At 36.9% G+C, this 17266-nt stretch overlaps 1 long non-coding RNA gene across 4 annotated transcripts in view; it reads right to left on the bottom strand.

Moving 5' to 3' along the window:
- LOC147388120 (uncharacterized) overlaps positions 1 to 13251 on the bottom strand; it is a 34309-nt gene extending 21058 nt beyond the window's left edge. For 2 of the 4 annotated variants that reach the window (XR_015171288.1, XR_015171287.1), the window contains exons 1-3: positions 12898 to 13250; positions 12159 to 12237; positions 11305 to 11424 (exon numbers count right to left, since the gene is read on the bottom strand). This is a non-coding gene — a long non-coding RNA (uncharacterized LOC147388120). Of the gene's footprint in view, positions 1 to 9705; positions 11425 to 12158; positions 12238 to 12897 lie in introns of those variants that run through there. The other 2 variants (XR_015171286.1, XR_015171285.1) reach the window with 2 other exon arrangements.
- Between the last annotated feature and the right edge of the window lie 4015 nt (positions 13252 to 17266).

The raw sequence follows: 17266 nt of genomic DNA, 5'->3' as shown, positions 1-17266 counted from the left end.
CCAATGATGGACATCAACGACTTGAAAAAGACAATAGCACCACGAAAATAGAATATTTGCAGATCGACTTGGATTTGTCCAGTGAATTCCAAAAAGTTCAACTTACTTCAAAGCAAAGCTCAACTGATTCAAAATAGAAAGTTCAACCTGACATAGATCCACAACAAGACAGTATGTGTATGGCCACAATTACCTTCACTGATGAGGATCTTCAATTGGGGTCTCGACTTCACAATAGGCCGCTTTACATCACAGGTTATGTGAGGGAGAATAAAGTTCAAAGAATTCTCCTAGATTGTGGTTCTACGATCAATATCATGCCAATTCGTACCATGAAACAAGTTGGGATCTCGTCGGATCAACTTGCTCGCAGTAAGTTGATGATCCAAGGCTTCAACTTAGGTGGTCAGAGAGCTATCAGCATGATAAGAATCAAGCTTTCTATCGCTGATTTGGAGTCAACAGCGCTCTTCCACATGATTGATTGTAAAACTTCATATCACTTGCTTCTCGATCGACCATGGCTACATGAAATTGGAGTAGTACCATCCACGTTACATCAATGCTTCAAGTATTACCAAGATGGTGTGCAGAAACATATAATAGCCGAAGATCAACCGTTTGATAAGGCAGAAACACATTTTGCAGATGCGAAATTTTATTTTGGAGGGGACGTCGTTCAAGAAGCACTTGCAATTTCGGTACTTCCTTCTAGTAAGTAAAAACCCGACAAAGGAAAGCATACTATGAATGATGCCGATGAGATTTCTCCTGGTCCTCTACTTCAGAAAGAACGTAGTAAGAAACAAGAACTAGAAACTCGACAGATCAAGATGGGTCAATCAATGGTGGACACGTCATCCACAATTGTGTTGCCAACCCCAATGCTTCGTTACGTGCCGCAATCGAGACAGAAGCTGGGACAATCACCGTTCGAAGAGATTTCTTCAAAGACCAAGCCTTCTATCTCTAAAATCGAATTGGAGACATTGAAAGAAGAGTTAACCTTTTCAGTTACACCTAAAAATCTTACATAGTAAAGACACCGGTGGAAAACGTTGTCTCAACTACGTCAATCCCGAAGAACCATGAAAACAACCTTGCAAAAATAGAATCCAAAAGTTGGTTTGGTCCTAAAACTTCAAAGTTATTCAAGATTGCCGATTATGGAAAAGGTGAACCTATGCGGTTGGGTGAATTACCACAAACTGATCAAATTCATGGTTTAACTGCAACACAAGTCAAACTCATTCAAGCTGGAGAAAGAGTTTCATTCACACGAGCAGTGCTAGGGTATACGCCAGAGGCTCCAATCAAAATTTCTAAGATGAAGATGGCTTTTTCACAACATACTACAGTAGAAGTCATCGATGAGTCTGTAAAAGAAACACCAGTTCCACGAACATCGGTCTTTGATCGAATTGGTGGCCACATCTCGACCACGTCGGTATTTAACCGATTAGGTGCTTTAGATGATCATCATGATGTACAAATTCATAAACCTCGTGTGTCTGCTCTATCTAGACTTGGTCAAAATGTTGGAGTAAAAATACGAAAAGAATCGCGACGTCAACCTAAGCAAATAAATAAACATGTGGAACATAAAGATAGTAGTGGCTTGCATAACACTATTCCATCTCGTATGAAACAACAAAAAGCTTTAAAGGTCTCGATATCAGATGCATTGGTTGTGAAGCGACGCACTATCATCCTCACAAACCAAACGAACAACAACCAAGCTTCAACTATTGGAACAGACAATTCTGAAGATATTGTTTCTATAAATCATATTACCATTGAAGAATTCCCTAAAGAAGGTTCTACGTCGTCAGATGAAGAACTCGAAAATGTTCCACCGGTCTTTGAAGAAGGTGGACAAGCTACTGTCGACGACTTGAAAGAAATAAATCTTGGGACAGTTGAAGAGCCATGACCCACGTTCCTCAGTACTCTTCTGAACCAGCGTGAAGAATTCAAGTACCTCAAGTTGCTGCAAGAATACAAAAATATATTTGCTTGGACTTACAAAGAAATGCCAGGACTTGACTCGAAAATCACTATTCATCAGCTCGCGGTTAAACACGGAGTTTGCCCAATAAAATAGGCACAACGTCATTTTCGACCAGAGTTGGTACCACAGATTGAAACAGAGGTCAACAAGTTGATAGAAGTTAGCTTCATCCGAGAAGTAAAGTATCCAACCTGGATTTCCAATATAGTTCTGGTAAGAAAGAAGAATGGACAGATTCGAGTGTGTGTAGATTTTCGCGACTTGAATAATGCGTGTCCAAAATATGATTTTTCGCTTCTAATCATAGAACTTATGGTTGATGCAACTACAGGACATGAAGCTTTATCATTCATGGATAGATCTTCATGCTATAATCAAATTCGAATGTTACCAAAAGACGAGGAGCTTACAGTCTTTCGTACCCCAAAAGGTATATATTATTACAAAGTTATGCCTTTTGAACTTAAGAATACTGGTGCCACTTACCAACGAGCTATGTAGAAAATCTTTGATGACATGCTACATGACAAGGTTGAAAGTTACGTTGACGACCTAGTAGTAAAGTCTAAGAAAAGGGAAGATCACTTACAACATCTACGTGATACCTTCAACAGATTGTGACGGTATCAGCTCAAGATGAATCCATTAAAATGTAGTTTTGGAGTTACCTCGGGTAAATTTTTAAGATTCGTGGTTCGGCATCGCAGTATTGAAATCGATCGAAATAAAATTGAAGCTATCCAAAAAATGCCAGCACCAAAGAACATTCATGAACTCAAAAGTTTACAAGGTCGACTTGCTTACATTCGTAGATTCATCTCAAACTTAGCTGGGCGTTGTCATCCCTTCAGTCGATTGATGAAGAAAGATACATCATTTGAATGGGATGAAACTTGTGAAAATGCTCTGAAAAGTATCAATGAGTATCTTCTCAAGCCTCCTGTTCTTTCTGACCTAATTCCCGAGAAGCCACTGATTCTCTATATTATTGCGCAAGAAATGTCAATAGGAACATTGTTGGCTCAAGAAAATGCCAAAGGAAAAGAAGGTGCACTTTACTACTTGAGTCGAACTCTTGTTGGAACGGAAGTAAACTATTCACCAATCGAGAAGACATGTTTAGCGCTCATCTTTGCCACAAAGAAACTCCAACATTACATGTTATCACACACAATTCGACTCACTGCGCGAGCTTAAGGGTGTCAATGGATAGCCGAAATCCGAATTCGAATTCGAAAATTCGGATATTATTCGAAAATTTCGGATATCGGATATCGGATTCGGATGTCATTCTAACATTCGAATGAATTTCGGATACGAATTCGGATATTGCGATATCCGATTCGATAATATCCGCTCCGATAACACTACATGTCATGTATTTATGTTTTACAACAAAACGTTTCTATATGTATATATGTGTTATGTATTCGTTACATACAACGAAAATTTATCTTAAAACTTCGTCTTCTCAATCTAACCCACCTTAGCCGTAAAGAACCAAACGACACAGCTGGTTTCGATCGAACTTCGACCACTATCTTCTCCGGCCGGCGAGTATAAGGTACGCATTCTCTCTCTCTCTCTCTCTCCGATCTGAACGGCTGAACCGGTCGGAGTGATTTTTCGGACAAATCTGTGGGTTTCGTCGTTTCAACTATGCGAACTCCGACAAGTCTTCCCCGGCCAGCGAGCATGCAGGTACATACTCTCTCTCTCTCTCCGATCTGAACTGGTCGGAGTGATTTTTCGAACAAATCTGTGGGTTTCGTCGGATTTTTTATCGAATCGGATATTATCGGATATCCGATATCTTTTTCGGATTCGAATTCGAATGTTTGTCAGGATATCCGATCGGATTCGAATTCGAATTCGGATAGTATTATTTATTTTCGGATTCGAATTCGGATAGAGCACTATCCGATCGGATAGCTATCCGTTGACAGCCCTACGCGAGCTGATCCACTCAATCATGACAAAACCAGTCTTGTCGGGAAAACTAACTAAATGGACCCTTTTTTTTATTAGAATTCAAGATTATTTACATCCCTCAAAAGGCTGTAAAAGGGCAAGCGTTAGCCAACTTTCTTTCTAATCATCCTATTCCGGTTGAATGGGAATTGTCTCATGACTTGCTTGACGAAGAAGTATCCTCTATTGATGTACTTCCAGCTTGGAAAATATTCTTTGATGGGGCTCCTAGAAAAGATGGAGCGGGGGCAGGTGTAATTTTTATCTTCCCACAAAATGAAGCACTGTCATTCTCGTTTGCCTTGACAAAACTATGTTCAAACAATGTTGCAGAATACCAATCTCTGATCATTGGTTTAAAACTCGGGCTAAAGATGAAGTTACACCAACTCTATGTATATGGGGACTCACAACTTGTCATTAACCAACTCTCAACAGAGTATGATGTTCGAAAGCATGAGTTAATGCCTTATCACTACTATGTTGTACAACTTATAAGTCAGTTTGAAGATGTCATCATCAGGCATATACCGAGAACTGAAAACAAGCAGGCTGACGCTTTAGCTAGTCTTGCTGCAAGTTTGACTATGCCAGAGGGAGAGATAATGAGTATCCCTATCTGTCATAAGTGGGTACTACCTCATTTGATAGATGAAAATTGCGAGTCGCACGAAGCAAACATCGTCGAAATAACTGAAGTCAAAAATTGGAGACAGCCACTTATTAACTATTTATAGCATGGGAAGCTGCTAGAAGACCTAAAACATAGAATCGAAATACGTCGTAGGGCACCTCGATTTTTATATTTCAACGATAAGTTATATCGTCGTTCTTTCAACAACATCTTAATGAGATGTCTCGGAGATGGTGAAATTCGAGATTCTTTAGAAGAAGTACACTCTGGAGTGTGCGGTTCACATCAATCAGGGCCGAAACTCCATCATAGTCTGAAGAGGATGGGATTTTACTGGCTTACTATGGTGAAAGATTCTTTAAACCATGCAAAAAGGTGTAAAGCTTGTCAATTTCATAGGGATTACATTTGTCAACCACCAGAGCCATTGCATCCTACAATCGCATCTTGGCCTTTTGACAGGTGGGGACTTGATGTTCTTTGGACCACTCCCAAAATCCTCAAGACAACATCTTTATATCCTTGTTGCAACTGATTACTTTTCTAAGTGGGCTGAAACAGTTCCCCTTCGAGAGGTCAAAAAAAAAATGGTAATCGACTTTATCAAAAATAATATTGTCTTCTGTTACGGCATTCCACGATATATCATGACAGATAATGGGAAATCTTTTAGCAATACACTGATGGATCAATTCTGCATAAAATTTAACATTAAGCAGAGATGTTCTACAATGTACAACACTGCAGCAAATGGACTCGCCGAAGCATTCAACAAAACTCTTTGTAAGCTTCTTGAGAAGGTGGTTTCAAAATCGAAAAGTGGTTGGCATGAACAAATTGGGGAAGCATTATGGGCATACAGAACCTCATACCACACCTCCACACAAGCCACACTTTACTCATTGGTTTATGGAGTTGAAGTTGTTCTCCCTTTGGAACGTCAGATACATTCCCTAAGGATTACGATCCAAGAAGGTTTGACCTACAATGAGAATGCTAAGTTACGTCTGGCAGAACTTGAAGCATTGGATGAAAAGATATTAGAAGCACAACAACGGCTAGAATGTTATCAAGCCCGTCTGTCACGTGCATTCAATAAGAAAGTTCGACCACATTCTTTTCAAGTTGGCTATTTAGTTCTAGCTGTACAACGACCAATCATCCTCTCACACCGTTCTGAAAGAAATTTGATCCAAAATGGGATGGGCCTTATGTAGTGAAAGAAGTATACACTAATGGTGCATACCTTCTTGTAACACCAGAAGGATTACGTCTTGGTCCAATCAACGGTAAATTCCTAAAAAGATACTATGCTTAAAAGAATGTTGCTCCTCGACACGAGCCTAAACTGTTTGACAATGCTCCCCAGCACGAACCTAAACTGTTTGACAATGCTCATTATCGTACGAGCCTAAACTACATGATACTCCTGACCCGCATGAGTTAAAATTGTGAACGATCCACAAAAAAACAAAAAAAAAGATTTTGAGTTTGTTAGATTGAAAATCCGAGAGGGCGATCTAGGCAAAACTTACAGTATTATCCATCTGAATTACGTTATGGTTTGATCTTAATTTTTTTTTTTGGTACGTCGGCAGCCTGTAAAGTTACTTCAGGTTCAACCACATAAAAAAAATAATATACTTGTATAAGGAAAGAAGGGAATTTTATTAATTTCAAATGAAATAAACAATGTTATAATTTCTTAAGTCCTATGCAGTGAAAAAAAATAAAAATAAATAAATAAATAAACTTAATATAAAGAAGTAAGGTTCCAAAACTTCTTCTTCAAAAACTCTCTCTCTGCTTCACAAGCAGCTATTTCATCATCATCAATGATTAGAGCATTAGATAGGCGAGTACACTCCGCTTCAATAGTAAGTAGAGCCTCCTCCTCTTCTTGAACTTGAGTATTAAGAAACTCTTTAGAAGCAGCGACTTGTGGTAGCATTTCTCTGATCTGAGTCAACTCGATTTCATTTCTCTGATCTGAGTCAACTCGATTTCTAACTTAGCTTCTCGTTTAGTCAGTTGTATACGTAAACTATCTACTGATTGACACTTTAGCTAAACTTCCTGATCTAAGACAGATAACTGAAGATCCCTATCATCTGTTGACAAAGATGATAAAACCTTCTCTCGTCTTGAAAGATACGCTTCTACTCCAGCTATAAGCGATTCAAAGAAATTCACAAAAGGCATAGGATCAGTTCTGAAAGCATCCTTGAGAGAAAAGATGATGGTATGCATATGAAATGATTGCCATTCTCTTAGGTTGGAAAAGCCAATATTGAGCGTCAATTCAATTCTAAATCAAAGGAATTCATCACGAGCTCTATGTAATGTTTGTTGAACGCATAAGTCGATATCACTGTCATGCAAGGAAGCTTGTCGAGTTTGGATAGAAATAATAAGCATTCCACGCGACTTCGGAACAATCACAGATGAATCAACCAACTTATTAGAAGTAGGTAACGCCAATGCGATAGGAGCCGTATGTGTAGTTGAAGTTGATGGAGTGCCACGAGAATTTTGACTAGGACATGAAGAAACCTCCTCCCCATCACTCTTTGAGGGGTTTTCAGTATCAACCAATTTCGAAATCCCCCTACTAAGATGATTGACATTCCAAACATCTCCCATACTCGAGGAGGTAGGGAGGACTACAAAATCCTTTAAGACGAACAAATTAGCAATGGAGTGTATATTAGTTGATGATTCTGCGAGAACGATTAAATCACAAAGAGTTATGTATATATATATATACATAAGAAACGTGAAATTTTCAACAAAGAAAAAGTGTGTAAAATTACCTTTCCTAGGAGACACATCATTCTCAACTTCAGCTTCTTGCCTATCTGGAGTCACACTCGTGTCTTTAGGCTTAATCTAATTAACAGGCTTCAAAGAATTCACGGAGCTTGATCTATGAACAGCTTGTTCTACATCTACCCCAAGAATGTTGGCATACTCCATTTGAGTAGTTGCTGGCGTTGGTAGTATTTTTTTGAAACACAATTTCAATATAGGCTCCGTAATGACTTGTTGCGTTTCATCAATATGTGTATGTTCTATTCTTCTTTTTTGAGAAAGTTTTTGCGTGGCAAGCAAAGTACGACGTGATTCACGATCTTCAACTCCTTTCTTTTCATCAAAATTGAAGTTCGGAATAGAGACGCTATCCTCAAGAAAGTGAAAATCAAGGGCATCCAAGTGAGGCACTACGTCTTGAACTCACCAATCCCTATAACTCCTATCAAATTGTCGGCTCATGTCTAACACTTTCGGAGGAATAAAAAAGTTGACTCGACTTTTGGTCTGAGTCAAAGACAACCATAAACTGCATAACTATATCCCATCCACGGATCTTGTGAAAGGAATTGGAGTTCCAAGGATACGTTGACGAAAGCCTTGTTGGCGAGCATACTTGTGAGGGCTATACATTTCCACCTCACAAACATTACCATATCGAAATATAACAAATTTAGGACGACAGCTTATCATGAAAGCTTGAACTTCAGAAGGATCATCACCATCATCAGTCCGTATCCTTCTATGACCTTTTGGCGGCCAAATCTCCTCAGGATGCCATTTAAAATCACTAGAATCCATGGTGATAATCAGATCCTCACATCTTTAGCACTATCTTCCCAATAAAAGTATGAGTTGGAAACACCAACTGTGCGAACCAAATAAGGAGGTCCAAAGTCAGCATCAATGCTACAAAATACTCTCCGAGGAAAATAAAGTCCAACCCACCCAAACAAGTAATGAATGAGACAATAACTCGTGGAAGCACCTACAACTTTCTGTGTTTTCATATCCCAATAGGTTTGAGTTAGACCTTTGAACAAACAACACAGAAGTGGAGGTACCAAGCTGAACGTAGTACCTCGAGCCATCAATGCTACTACCTTGAAAGTACCTGGACAAATAACATCACCATTCTCACATGGGAGAACAAAACGACACAACCACAATGAGAGGTATGCAGCTATCATATCTTCATCTTCAATATTCTGATTTGCAAAAAAACTGAGCTTGATAAATGAATTTTCTTCCTCTTTATGACCTATTTTAACCAAAGTAACTCGAGAAGAAAAAGGTCTTCGTAATTTTGTTCTGGGATGCTAACGGCCACTACGATCAAAGTAAAATGATTTTGTCATTTCTTTGTACTCTACCGTCAAGCGAGGATTAGAAATTCGTTCAGCTTTAGTGTACCAGAAATCAAGCCATTCACTATGACTAACACAATCACTCCTTTTTTCAAAAATCAGTAAAGCATATGCCTTGAACAGATATTGGCAAGAAATGGGAAGCCTTGGAACACCGTTGCAACCCATGAGTTCATCGAAACTAGGCACCACCTCTTCATAATACTCACTCATGATAAAAAGCCCAGAAATCTTCTGCATTTCCCATAAAGAAATGCCAACTTCCCCACGACCCATCACAAACATGTTAGTCTCGGGACATCAAAACTCACATAAAGCTCGATACATGCCGTTAGAACGACTGTACTCCTTACTAGCTACAAATATAGCTTCACAAAGGGAAGCTATCGACTTTTTGCTCTGCAGTTTATGGCTTACATCCAAGCTCCAGTCCTAAAAGCCATTGAGATATCAAATGTCATCTCGAAATTCAATATCTGAACCCCATTGAGTAAAACGTTGCATGATTTTCTGTGCCAAAACAGCCCGTGGACAATTGCGAGTTTGGTCATGATGTGGAGGATGACATAGATGGTTAACATTTCGTATCAATCTCATCTCCAGGGAGTAAGTCAGCTGTTGGAGGATATTCACTTAAACTTGTCATATCAAGTGATGTGTCCCTTTCTGTATCTTGCACCTTCAAAAAACCAGTCATCGGTATATGCACAACAAGCTTCAGCTCCACAGATGAAATGTTCCCTTTTCTTGAATGATCGGTTATCATAACATGGAGAAAAACAAAGTCATTTTCCTTTTTGAGAAGAATCTGTAGAATCATCTACCCAACCTTCACGTGATAAGCTCTGTTTGGAGTGATTCTTGTTCCTTGGACCTTTGGAAAGAATGTCCCTAGCCATCTCTACGGAAAAAAAAGGGGGGATTGAACACACATTCAAAAATAAATAAATAAATAAATAATAAATAACATGTCTCATTAAGTACGAGGGTCGCATTGATTAAAGATATATAAGGGTATGAATAATAAAAAAAGTCATCATGCTCGTTAATGCTTTGGCGCTAGAGTTTGGCCAATTGATTGTACAAATAATTATTCGCATAGTTCTTCTAGCCAGTTGACATCATCACCTCTTAAGCACTACTGATGAACAGCTGCGCTAGAGATTGGCCAACTAGTTGGATAAATAGTTCGTCGCATGGCCCTTCTGTGTATGCAAATCTTGTGTCCCGTGATTCTGCAAGCCAGTTGACATCATCACCTCTTAAGCACTACTGATGAACAGCTGAGCTAGAGATTGACCAACTAGCTGGACAAATAGTTCGTCTCGTGGTTCTTCTTTGTATACAAATCTTGCGTCCCATGATTTTGCAAGCCAGTTGATATCGTCACCACTTAAGCACTACTGGTAAACAACTGCGCTAAAGATTGGCTAACTAGCCAGACAAATAGTTCATCGCATGATTCTACTGTGTATACAAATTTGGAGTCTCGTGATTCTTCTAGCTAGTTGACGTTTGTCAGTCAGTTGACGTTGTTCACTCCTAAGCCTTACTGATAAACAGTTATTTTAGAGGTTGGTCAACTAGCTGGACAAATAGGTCGTTGCATGGTTCTTCTGCATATACAAATCTTGAGTCTTATGATTCTGTAAGGCAGTTGACACTGTTCATTCCTAAGCACCACTGATGGACCTTAGAGACTGGTCAACTAGCTGGAAAAATATATCGTCGCATGGTTCTTCTGCGCATACAAATTTATGTACCGCGATTCTTTTAGCCAATTGATGTTTGTCAACTAGTTGACGTCATCCACTCCTAAGCATTACTGATAAACAGTTGCTTTAGAGGTTAGCCAACTAGCTGGACAAATAGTTCGTCGCATGGATCTTCTACGTGTATAAATCTTGCATCCTATGATTTTGCTAGCCAGTTGACGTTGTCCACTCTTAAGCATTACTGATAAACAGTTGCTTTAAAGATTGGCCAACTAATTAGACAAATTGTTCGTCGCATGGTGCTTCTACATATACAAATCTTGCGCCATTTGATTTTTCTAGCCAATTGACGTTGTCCACTCCTAAGCACTACTGATGAACAGTTGCTTTAGAGGTTAGTCAACTAGCTGGACAAATAGGTCGTCGCATAGTTCTTTTGCGTATACATCTTTCATCACGCAACACTTTTGACAATTTAACATTGTCCACCGTTAAGCAGACTAACAAATAGATGCTCTAGAAATTGGTAAATTAGCATGTACAAATCCTACATTACGTGATTCTTCTAGCTAGTTGGTGTCATCCGCCCTCGAGCACTATTGATAAATTGATGTTTTGGAAACTATCCAGATCAAATAAAATAGAAATCTATTGTTCAGTTGCTTGACCCATCATAAGTTTGGAGCATTCGACAAAGGTAATAGTGCACCACAAATTCTTGTGATATCACGACAATTTAGCATGCAATAAAAAAACATGTTAAAGCAAATCCATGCGTCAAGAATACCAAAATACCTATAAAGCAAATTCTTGATGATTGTCCGAAGAAAGATGAACTCAAAATCTGAAGCTGTCTTTTCGAGAAGTTTGTGCTTGTGCAATTGTTCGCAAAGTATCAAAGAAATTTGTGCAGCCCTATGAATTAGAAACATGGAGTTTGAAACAATAACAATAATAATAATATGTTATTTGCTTCATCAAGGGTGTAAAAATGGATGACTACCGTAATCCCAAATAAAAAATTAGGTTCTTACAAGCATGTCCTCTACTTCTATATGACTTCGATTATGCTTTGGAAGATCACAATGTATGATCAATGACCCTTTGGGGAGATTTGAAATCTTACTAATGCTAGTAAGTGTTTTGTTGAAAAGAAATAGAACCAAAGAATAAGAAGTTTTGATTGGTTCAAGAATTTTTTTTTTACCATCGATTCAAACCTCTTAAAATTCTAAAGGTATTGATACTAGCCGATTTACATCGTGCTTGGGGTGGTGCTTTAAAGGATGTCGGGAAAGTATGTAATAAAAGGTCTCATTAAAAGGAGGGGTTATAGGTGCATGGACGATACAAGTAGATCAGGGGCATGGCCCTGTTTGTTCTTTTTTTTTTTGAAATAAATTTTAAAGAGAACAGAATAAAAAAGGTTGCCCTTTACATATGGTGCTGCTACAAAGGAAGAATTAAAAAAAATTCTGAAATTTGAAGAAAAGATATAGGAAGAGTGTTCATGTGTTCAATGGATCAGTGAGTGTATGCGTGCGTGCACATATCACGTGTGTGGCTGTGTGTATAGGTGTGGAGCAGCCCCTGTTTATGCAAAAGAAAACAAAATTTACAAAAAAAAAGAAGGAAAAGGGGTTACTTACAGGCATGTAGCGCTCAAGAAGTCGACTTGTCGCTGCAAATCCCTTCAAAAAAATCAGCACTCCAAGAATTGATGTGTCGCTGTGGATATCTTCAATAATTAGCCATCACCAATAACAGCCGTGTACTCTACTTATAGGAGATAAATCTTTCCTCAAATCAGCTATTTGTGTTAGATAAGGAGAGTGCAAAGGAAATCAAAGAACTCGACATCAATAAACCAGGTTGGGATTAAAATTTTAAGACCCGATTCGGCTCGACCCGTTGACTGTCGACCAAACAGTTGGGTGTGTTCCAACTATTTCACATTTTTGCCATCATAATTTCTGCAGAAATTGGCTTGATATTACTTCTAGAATGGTTTTTCATGGAATCTCACCCAAAACAAAAAAAAAAAAGTTCCCACACGCATTAACCGTTGTTATCGAAAGATTTTGGTAATTGGTTTTTTTTTACCGTCAAATGTTTCGTTTCTTGATGATTTCTTCGATTTTCAAGGTCCAAGGGATCATTTAATTGGGAAAGATTTCAAAAAAAAAATATATATGTATATATATATATATATATTTCTTAGCTTGAATAAAAAAAATATATTTGAATCTTTGGAGCCATTAACGTTGCAAATCGAAGATTATTTTGGAAGAAATTGACGCTTGCTGATCACCTATTAGCTTTTAAATTCAGATTGTTTTATCAATTTAAAAAAAAAAAAAATAGGAAGAAGAAGAAGAGGGTACCTACCGGCACATAGCAGTCCAAGAACCGAGTTGTTGCTACAAATCTCTTTAAAGATTAACCATTACCAAGTAGCAGCCTTGTGCTCCATTTATAGAAGATGAATCCTTCTTGAAATCAGATATTTGTGTTAGAGAAGAAGTGAAAGAATTTCACCAAACTGGTTTGATGGGTTTGGGGAAGAAGGAGTCCTTCTTGGACACGGTTTTGGGGATAGAGACGTGATGACCGAGGATCGTCGAAATCGATGGAGATGGAGGAGTTCAACGCGGTGCCGCGATTCAAGTTGTTCGGCCAAGAGCGAGAGAGAGAGAGAGTCGGTTCTTCGTCAAAAACTCAAGAACGATTTGAAGAAAGCAGAGAAAGAGATTTGCACTGCGTTTGGATAGAGCTTCTTGACGACTTCTGCTCTTGCGGGGAGCTAGCAAACGTTTGGATAGATTTTTGCTTTGGCGTGGAGAGGTTTTTGCTCTTGCGGGGAGAGGTTTTTTGCTCTTTGTGGAGAAGCTTCAAAGACCTGCTCTTCCGCGGAGAGGTTTTTTGCTCTTGCGGGGAGTGATTGAGCTTTTGCTCTTGCACGGAGAGGTGTATCCACACAGGCCATTGGATTTTGGTATTTGTTAAAATCTCTATTGACACCCCATTTTTTAAATTGTTTTACCTCAAAGATTTTGCACAAAACCGTAAAAAAAAAAAAAGGGTAAAAACAAAAAGAAAAGGGATAGTAAGCTTAGCTTACTACCTTAGTAAGAGTCAAATCTTACTTAAGTCATTGCGTTCACTTAATGCCCATTACATTTAAAGCCCAAGTCCGTGAAATAATTGGAGAAGATATGAGGCCACGTCATCATTGTTAAAGCATCCACTGTTCAAGATTATAGTAGCCAATTGAAACAAATGTTTTTCTAACATCTCAACCGTACATTTGATGGATAACTTCAATCTCTCTAAAACCAAAAGCCTCATATCAATTGCATAAATGAGAAAGCCTAGAAGTGAGGTCTTTATCCCATGCATCTCAAATACAATTTTGAGTTTGGATGTTTTGGAGCTTGATATCATACATCTTAGGTATAGTTAAATATAAGTTGGGATATTTGGCTAAAATATATATATATATATATTTTGGTGTTTGTTTATTGATAATTGAAGGGTCGCAAGGTGAAATCACGTGGCCAATATCTCTCAATTCAAGCATTTATCCGCTCACAAACAAGATCAAGGATGCATCGCCTTCAACTATGTTGCCGTCAACTCATCCTTGAGAGGGCATTTGTAGGCATCAAAATTTCAAGGAAGCATTTATCAAATTGTTATAAACAAATATCCCTAATTTTATTAGTGGGTCTCAAATCAAAATTGAGTCCATTAAACGAGAATGTGCCTCTTACAAGTCTGGATTTTGGGTTTTCGCAAATAAAGCCCATGATCCAGCAAATCCAAGTGATCCATGTTAAATATTGGGCTTTATACCAAAATAAATAAATTTGACCCAATAATAATCCATAAAATCCTTAAAATTGGATTTGGACAAATTTAGCCTTTTAAACATATCAACTAAGCATTTTTAAGTTGAGGTATAATTGAGAAGCTAAATTACCTTTAAGTCTATAAATTCAAAGACCTCTCTCATTGAGAGGGGATTTGGATCACTTTCTCTAAGAAGACAGAAGCTCTCCCTCTAAAGAAGAAGTAGCTCTCAAGCCCTCCTCCAGAGACAAAATAAAAGTTCTTCAGAGATTCAAACTCTGACTAAAGAGAAGATCAAGTGTAAAACTCTTCTCCGGAAGTTGAGAAAACCTTCTCAATCGATAAAGCGTGAAGCCCGGAGAGAAGAAGATCTACAGAAGCCTCTAAAGAAGATCAAGCACAAGGCAAAGTCAACGTCAAAATATCATTATCGGTCGATAAAGTGTGAAGTCTGGAGAGAAGAAAAGCTACATACATCATCACTATTTTATAGTTGACTATTAATTAGAGGAAACATTGAGATCTGTATCTCCTTTTCATCAAAAATCAATAAAATCATTTGCGATCTTATTTCACGGATCTCGAGGTAGATTTATTTGAAATTTATTGTCGACAGACATGAATTGTTTGCTTTCCTACTGGATAACCATTGTTACTTACCATTTCCTTCTCATTTTTTAGTTTCAAGTTCTACACTTGATGAGACTAGTGTAGAGTAACGTTAATAAAAATTATCTAATAGGTCAGATAGACGACCAGAGTCCATTACCTGGTAAGTACTGGAACTATACCCCCTAGCGGTGTCAGTTAGTCCAGGTTGTATTATAGATTATGATAGAGCGTTATGACTCTTATTAGAGTGAGTTGTTTCAGTAGAATCTTGTATATTGTTTATTCTTTCGCATTTTGATTTATCGTACGTTATTATATGTATATATATGCTTCCACTATTATTCTATTTTGTGTATATATATTTATACATGATGTTATGTATATTGTTTATTAAGTGAAACAGGTTGAATGCCTTGGACTGCTAACATAAATAGAGGAAACCATGTCGAAATTTCAAGGCGCAACCTAGTACCTCAAGATTTAACATGGGACTTTGTGTTAATATTTCGAGGACGTCACATGGAAACTTTTTAGGGTAAAATTCCAATTCAAGAGAGATGATGGTTGAACTCTTAACTTGTGAAAGTTAAAAACTTGAAACACTAAAAATCCCTTACTAAATCTGGCAAATACAAAATTGGGTGTATACACTTGTTCCCATAGCAAATAAAAAAGGTAGAACAACTCTCACTCTTAATGAGTTGCTAAATCTTGCAAATGCAAAATGAGATGTCTACACTTGCTTATGCAACGAATAAAAGAGTGCATAAATTCTAACTCTTATGTTTCGATTATGAATGATGGCACAACAAACACCTCCTCCAATGCCTCAAAACTCTTGATAAATAAGCATTGTAGGTTTTAAAATATAAAAAGTTTCTCCTTCTTTCAACATAAAGGGGAATTATTTGTAGATTAATGCGCCATTATGTTGGTAGAGGATAATTAGTGACGGTTGTGCAAAAAATGCTTTGTTGGATCTTTTGTAACATTAAAGGAATCAAACATCAGGGAATGAACTTCTTGGGGGAATTGACTCCCAAAATCATGATTCGAGAAAGAAGATCCCTAATGCTTCCTATTTGTTAATAAGGAAAGTTGTGCAAGAAAATCAATAAAAAATGATATGGAAAAAAAGAAAAGAAAACACACATGAAAAAATATAAAATAAAAAGATTTACATGATTTCTTTAATATTTAGGCCATGAATCGACATCAATTCCACTATGAAGAGAAAACTCTTGAGAAAATTATTGTGAAGGACTTTTTATTGAGAATATGTACAAAATAGTCTCCTAGTAAATAATACAGACCATTTAAGTTCTACTTAATAAAATATTAATCTATAAAGGATTTTTGAAGGTTTTTTCAAGGAAAATACTTGAAATACCCTTTTAACAATTTTTTAGAGTGATTTCATCTAAAAATATAACGAGTTAAACAACAAGCTTGATCAATTTATTTGATTATTAATATTTATGTGAAAAATAAAAATAATTTTATTTATTTATTAAAAGTTATTCATAAAATCAATATAATCATATTTGACTCGACTTTGTTAATTTTTTAGTTGAACCAATTCGTTGAACATTCAAGAAGAGTTTTATTTTTTACTTTTTTCGTTGGGATATATTTTTTTATTGATTTATAAGAGATAATCATAGTCAAGGGGCATGTCATTAATTTTAAAGCATAGGAATATCTCAAATATTCTCAAATAAACATATTTCTTTAAATCTAAAAAATAATTGACAAGCTAATAGTCTAAAAATCCTTTTTAGACTAATATTTGATAAAATGAGTGCTAAAGAGTCTATATTTGTTTTTTAGAAGAAGACTATTCGGTACGTAATTTCAAAAAGAGAATTACTATTGCCACACCATTTTTACTAAAGCCACACACTATGTGCAATTCTTTGATGATTTACCTAAGACTTGATATAACATTAATAAAAGTTGATGTGACAATGTCAGTTCTCTTTCGAAAAATAGGTATTTGCTGTCCTTGTCCTAAAACTCTTTGACACAAATTAAACCTTTTCATCAAATAAAGAGAATATATCATGGTCTCAAAACTTTGTTTGATATCTCGTCTCTATCATATAAGAGATTGAATTGTCCTAGGTGAGTCAACTCATTTTAGATAAAACAAACTCTTTTAACTCAGTTTATATTTATTACTCATATATATAAATAAGTATAGCTTTTTTTTTTTATATAATGAAATTAGATTGATTTGAAGATGTTTAGTGATTAAATTTTAAAAATAAATAATTATTTTAATTAAATTATA

This window comes from Akebia trifoliata, chromosome 13 (genome assembly GCF_017979445.1).
Source record: "Akebia trifoliata isolate Shusen 1 chromosome 13, ASM1797944v1, whole genome shotgun sequence".
NCBI classification, from domain to species: domain Eukaryota; kingdom Viridiplantae; phylum Streptophyta; class Magnoliopsida; order Ranunculales; family Lardizabalaceae; genus Akebia; species Akebia trifoliata.
The sequence above is the reverse complement of the archived record's forward strand: the minus strand, read 5'-3'. Positions and strand labels throughout refer to the sequence as shown.